Raw genomic sequence first — 6897 nt, forward strand, 5'->3', positions numbered from 1 at the left:
CTGGTAGATATTAACGGTCGAGTATAATCTCATCCTAACTCAGCAGGACATGCTGCAGCGGGTAATGTGTATTCTCAAAAGGCTGAATGCTAACTCGCCATGATCAGAACAGACCGCAGCAGAATCCACAGTAGCTAGATATTAACAGTGGATTATACGGCCTACACATAACTCTCAATAATCAGGACAATAAGAAGTCAATGCTAACGGTGGAGTATAATGACTACAGAGAATTCTGAAGTATCAGGCCAAGATCAGCATGCAGTAGGTAAGTTAAAGTAGTATTCTAATTACTACACAAAGTTTGGCATAACTAAGCAGTACTAGAGAGTGTCAAGTTATTATATTTCAGCAGACAAAAATTTTTAACAGATGGGGATGTGGAAGACCGATTATAAAAGTATAAAAAAACAGATTGAACCCCCAAGTACAGCATGTGTATTCATCGCTTACATATACAATGTTGTCCTAATAAAATAAACTATCTAGATCAAAAAATTATAACAGTTCATTATTATTATATTTTATTGAAAAGGCCAATATAACATTGTACAAGGATAAACCAGGTGGTTGACGAAGTAAAAAAGCCATTGTCTATTCAAGATCTTCTCAAGGTTTTGTCTGAAACCTTAGATAACATTTATTGCTAGTATATTAGATAAGAGAAAGAAGTGAGTGATTCGATTTTTGTATGGAATACTAGTGCCATCTAGTGTTAGGGTAACAAAGATCTAGGGTATATTTTTCCCTAGAGGAAGGTTCTATTGATTATAAAGTGAGGTCACTAGTTAATGATAAAACTTGGCCAAGCCCTTTCTAAGATAGGATAAAAATATGGTATGGGCTGACAGAAGGGATCGATCTCTAGAGCTCTCTAGCTCTCTCTCTCTGAACATCATCAAAAGACCAGATCCAGCCCTGACCACCTTTTCAGTCATTGGAGGCAGCCATCTTAGAACCATTGAAACTGATTTTTGGTAGCTGACATTTTGGTATAGTATAACCTTACCTATATTTTATAGGATAATTAATTTAATATAATACATATCTATCTATCTCTCTCTCTCTATATATATATATATATATATATATATATATATATATATATATATATATATATATTCAATTAACCATACTTTGTGTATAGTATCTGTTTTGGAATAAGATGGGGGTGTACCTGCAGCATCATCCTGAAAAATAATCCAATACAGGGATATTGAAAATATACTAGTGAAAGCACGGTATTATCTCCAAGGATCTGTATGAAGCTGATTGTATGCTGGACATGGGTTTTATGGAAGATGTAAGAAAATTGTTGTCAAGTCAAGGAATGCTCTGAAGACACCCCAGTAGCAGGACAGAACCTCCTGTGAGAAACCCACAGTCCTTCAACAGACAAGTAAGGAAATCCCAGGGAAAGATAAGTAACCCTGATGGGCAGATGCATTAGAAAATAAAGCAAGCATCTAATACCTGAGGAAGATATATTTTACCAAGGATTTAAGCCACCCTTTAGGCATCCGGGCCTTGGGATAGAAAGCCAGACAGGAGTTCTAGAAAGGACATTGATTCTGAGGAAAGGTACAACCTGTCTCTGAGTGCATTGTGAATTTACCCTCTGCGTATAACCAAGACCTAGAATCTGTTACAGTTTCGTGACTCATTGTGGCCGCGGCGGTCGCAGTTCGTCACAGGCTAAACTGCTGGAACTTTTACAACTCATAGGCCATGAGCACACGATGGTTTTTGTGAAAAACAAAAAGATGGCGGATTTAATTGCAACATTTCTTTGTCAAGAAAAAATCCCCTGCACAAGCATTCACGGGGACAGAGAGCAAAGAGAGCGGGAAAATGCTCTGGGCGACTTCCGCTCTGGACAGTGTCCTGTGATTGTTGCCACGTCTGTTGCTGCCAGAGGATTAGATATCGAGAACGTCCTTCATGTGATAAATTTTGACATCCCTGGCGATGTTGACGAATATGTTCACAGGATCGGCCGAAACGGACGCTGCGGCAACACTGGAAAAGCCATTTCTTTTTTTAATAAGATAAGTAACCCTGATGGGCAGATGCATTAGAAAATAAAGCAAGAATCTAATACCTGAGGAAGATATATTTTACCAAGGATTTAAGCCACCCTTTAGGCATCCGGGCCTTGGGATAGGAAGCCAGACAGGAGTTCTAGAAAGGACAGTGTACATTGATTCTGAGGAAAGGTACAACCTGTCTCTGAGTGCATTGTGAATTTACCCTCTGCGTATAACCAAGACCTAGAATCTGTTACGGTTTCGTGACTCATTGTGGCCGCGGCGGTCGCAGTTCGTCACAGGCTAAACTGCTGGAACTTTTACAACTCATAGGCCATGAGCGCACAATGGTTTTTGTGAAAAACAAAAAGATGGCGGATTTAATTGCAACATTTCTTTGTCAAGAAAAAATCCCCTGCACAAGCATTCACGGGGACAGAGAGCAAAGAGAGCGGGAGAATGCTCTGGGTGACTTCCGCTCTGGACAGTGTCCTGTGATTGTTGCCACGTCTGTTGCTGCCAGAGGATTAGATATCGAGAACGTCCTTCATGTGATAAATTTTGACATCCCTGGCGATGTTGACGAATATGTTCACAGGATCGGCCGAACCGGACGCTGCGGCAACACTGGAAAAGCCATTTCTTTTTTTAATAAGATTGGTGATGACGAGCAAAAAAATTGTCCGTGGACTAGTGAAAGTTTTAACCGATGCTCACCAGGAGGTACCTTGTGCCGGCATACATAATTCCTCTGGGTAGCTATCTTATATGCTTCTGGCATATGTAAAAAAACTGTGAACTCTCATCTTCCTGAAGCCGAGGTCACCTATGATATAGATGGACACTTTTATTACCACTACTCTGTGATGCCGGCTATAAAAGGTCATAAAGGCTATACCAGGCCCAGCTCATCCTGTCCTTTTAAGATACACCCCGGTCACGTGAGGTCTCTGTGTGTGCGCAGACTCTGTCACAGACCACTAGGTCACAGCTCAGGGATCCGGAGCAATCGGATCCATAGTTCGTGACAGTACCTGCTTGGCTTGAAGAGATGGCGTTCAGTGCCCATGGCATGCCAACATTTAGTTCACAGCCAAGCAAATTTGCTTCAGTGGATAGCAGGAAGAGAGGTGACTTCCAGGAGGACAACGGTTACAGCAATGCTGGCATTTCACAACCTGCAGCGCGGGCGGCAGCGGAGGAGGACGAAGATTGGGGCTAGTCGGACGTGGTTAAGCAGATGAGACATTCTTACAGATTCAGTTTTACATGAAACAATATGTTGTATGTTTGTAAAAATGAGAATTTTGTTTATCGCACTCCAGTATTTAAGGTAGTAATTTGCCGTTAGGAAATTTACTTATTTTGGTTCATTGTAAATGGCTGCTCTGAAAACTTTAGAGCACTAAATTAAAGTTTTCTTTACTTTGAAAAAAAAAAGACCGTAATTTATAATAGAAAATTATTGTTTAACGCACATTAATTAACCTTTGTGTGAACACACTATTACCTTTCAAATGTATTATTGAACAAAACTTTAGATTACAAAATACAAATCTACATTCAAAATGTATAATAAATATATATAGAGTATCAACCAAATTTTAACAAAAAATAAATTTATACTTTTGAAAAAGTATCTTTATATAAAAAAAAAGTATCAAATTATCCATACTGTGATCCAAATTTCAACCTCAATAATACAATATTGCATATTAAAGTTTTCTTCAGTTATATTAGTTCCATTATTCAAAAAATTTTGAAACATCAAATGTGTCTGAAAAAAAACAACAAAAAAAAACAATTGATGAGTCAGCAAAGAAATAACTAGCATGATTCTGATATAGTGTCCGTTTGTTAAACTGGACATGTTGGAGCATAGCTTCCTCAAAAAAGACATCAACATGTGATGCAATGAGTAGAATCACTCACAAAATGGTGACATGGCTTCAAGATTATTATTCTGTCAGCAGGTAATTTTGAAAGATTAAAGTCTATTATTATATTACACTAGCATGTGAAAATAATCATTATATAATTGTCAAGAAGTAAGATTACATTTAAATGTATATATCTATATATACATGTGGCAATAACGCTCCATTACCAAAACCGGATTACCACACGGATGAGTATAACGCCAGTAACACCCAACCATGTAGAGAGGTCAACACGGAAGCCAGGCATCCTTTCCAGGACAACCGACAACACCATGTTAGAACCTAAGTCCGCATTAAAATAATAAATAAAACAAAAAACTTTTATTAGGTTTATCAATCAGTCTTGTACAATGTTAAGTGCACAAAACCTTTTGAAAATGGAAGCCCACATGCGGTCCCCACCTTGCTAAAGTAAGAACCACAACATGCACGCCAACAACCCAATTAAAGCAAAATTAAAATTTTTAAAATAAAATAAAACAAAATAAATTATTTTGGTGAATGAAGCGTAAAACCACATGAATGTATTAAACGAAAACATTTTTATTCTATCTATATTCCAATCAAATTCTTGACAATATACGATGAATAGTGCACATTCGCAAATATTAAACATGAACACCATTTTATGAAAATAATAATACTCAATACTTGTCATATTACAAGGGCTAATAAGTGGTCCATGCTGGTTCTCCTTTGCATGATCTTGAAAAAAAAAATTCCACAGTTAGATTTTAATAATTTAGTATATTTCAGACACATTACTTGGCAGCATTAGGCCAGACAGTAGCAGTAAAATAGTAACGCAACAGTAGAAGGCATACAAATCAAAGGGCCAAACAATTAAGGATAACTACTGAAACTACCATTAAAACAGAAAAATCTGTTGTCTAAAGGCCACACATAGCTAAACTAAACTCTGCAGGAACAGGGCAGACAAAAGCAGGTAAATGTAAACACCATAGTAAAAGGTCTACACCAAGTTCGCCTAACCCTGCAGGATAGGCAGCATCATAATTTAATCTTAAAATTGGAGAATAAAGAGTAATTACAAATACATGTTCAGGACAGACAGATGCAGCATCAACTAGATGGAATTTTGAAATGGTTGAGCATAAGGTCTACACATAACTTGGCACAACTCAGTAGGAAATTCATAATCAACATTTAAATATAATGATGTAGTGTAAGGACTAAACAAAAATCAGCCTGATCAGTAAATTCAATAGCAGCATCAACAGGATGGAAGATGGAAAATGTCTAGTAAAAGGCCTAAACATAGCTCCGAATAACATATCAGGATAGTCAGCAGCACGTTCAAAGTTGGCAGCAGCAATGAGTACTGCTGAATGGGAAACCAACGGGCCATGGGAAGCCCATAAATTAAATATGACATGTCAGTCAGCAGCACGTTCAAAGTTGGCAGCAGCAATGTGTAATGCCGAATGGCAAACCAACAGGCCATGGTAAGCCCATAACTTAAAAAAAATGCAACTCTGACAGCAGCAGGTATTCAGTGTGCTGAGGAAATTTGATGACATGCATGATAATTAAAAAATTTGGCATTCTAGAATGATTATTTTGATTATATTAAGATTTTGCTTCATAAATAAAAATGTATAATATATAAATAAGTAAATATATAAATATTTAAAAATAAAATAAAAAACAACGTATTTTTGGAGGGAGAGACAAGGAGAGGGATGGACAAGGGACCCTTCAACAGCCTGAACCGACAGCGGGGGCCAAGAAGTCACTGCTGATCCAGGACTCGTTCATTTTAATGAATGTAAGTCTGTCCACTGAGTCTGTGGACAGACGGGTCCGCTTGTCCGTGACCACCCCACCTGCCGCGCTAAATGTCCGCTCAGACAGTACGCTGGAGGGTTGGCAAGATAGTAACTCCAGCGCATACTGAGCGAGCTCGCGGCAGGTGTCCAGCCTGGCAACCCAGTACTCCATGGGGTCGTCGGTGCTCATGCTGTCGGAAGCACCAACGGACCCCATGTAGTCTGCCACCATGCGGGCCAGCCGCTGGTGGTGACTGCTGCTGCTGCTGGTGGTACTGGGTCGCGCAGACTGGTAGAACGACCGCATCTCACCCATAAGGTCACCTGCTCGGCTGGTGCTGCTGGGGCCAGCCACCTGCTGGGTGAGATGGGCGGGGAGAACTAGAGCGTGAGGCCGAGGGTTGGCCTGCTCCAGACGCTTGATCAGACAGGCCCGCAGTTGATCCATACGGGCCTGTCTACGGCTGGCTGGGATGAACTGCTCCAGTTTCCCCTTGCAGCGAGGGTCTAAAAGGGTGGCCAACCAATAATCTTCCCTCTCCTTGATTCTCTTGATCCGGGGGTCCCTTCGGAGGCATCGCAGCATGTGGGCAGCCATAGGGAAGAGGACAGCCCGCTGTGACTGTTCATGGCTGCCCAGGACCATGACTTCTTGGTCCTCCTGCTGCTGTTGCTGCTGCTCCCGTTCGGAGCTGCCCCACCCCTGGACTAACGGTGCCCCCAACACCGTCTCTCCCTCCTGACCAGGCCCAGACTGCTGGACGTCTACAAATTCTTCCTCCTCCTCCTCGTCTTGGGCCTGGTCTTGTTGGAGCATTGCTGCCTCCTCTTGCTCCAACAAGGCACTCTCCCCAGCCTCGAGCAGGCGATCTAGTGTCCTGTCCAGCAGGAACACTAAGGGGAGCATGTCGTTGAGGCCGACATGCTCCCCGCTGACCATCTTGGTCGCCTGCTCGAATGGAGCCAACACGTGGCAGACCTGCTGTATCTGCCCCCACTCCGCATTAGTGATGTATGGGAGTGGTTGTGCTGGCCCTGGAGTGCCTTGGTCCAGCAGGTATTCCCTCACCGCCCTTCGCTGCTCCCACAACCTCTCCAGCATGTGGAGGGTGGAGTTCCACCGCGTCACACTGTCCACAA

The sequence above is a fragment of the Bufo gargarizans genome, chromosome 6 (assembly GCF_014858855.1).
Source record: "Bufo gargarizans isolate SCDJY-AF-19 chromosome 6, ASM1485885v1, whole genome shotgun sequence".
NCBI lineage: Eukaryota > Metazoa > Chordata > Amphibia > Anura > Bufonidae > Bufo > Bufo gargarizans.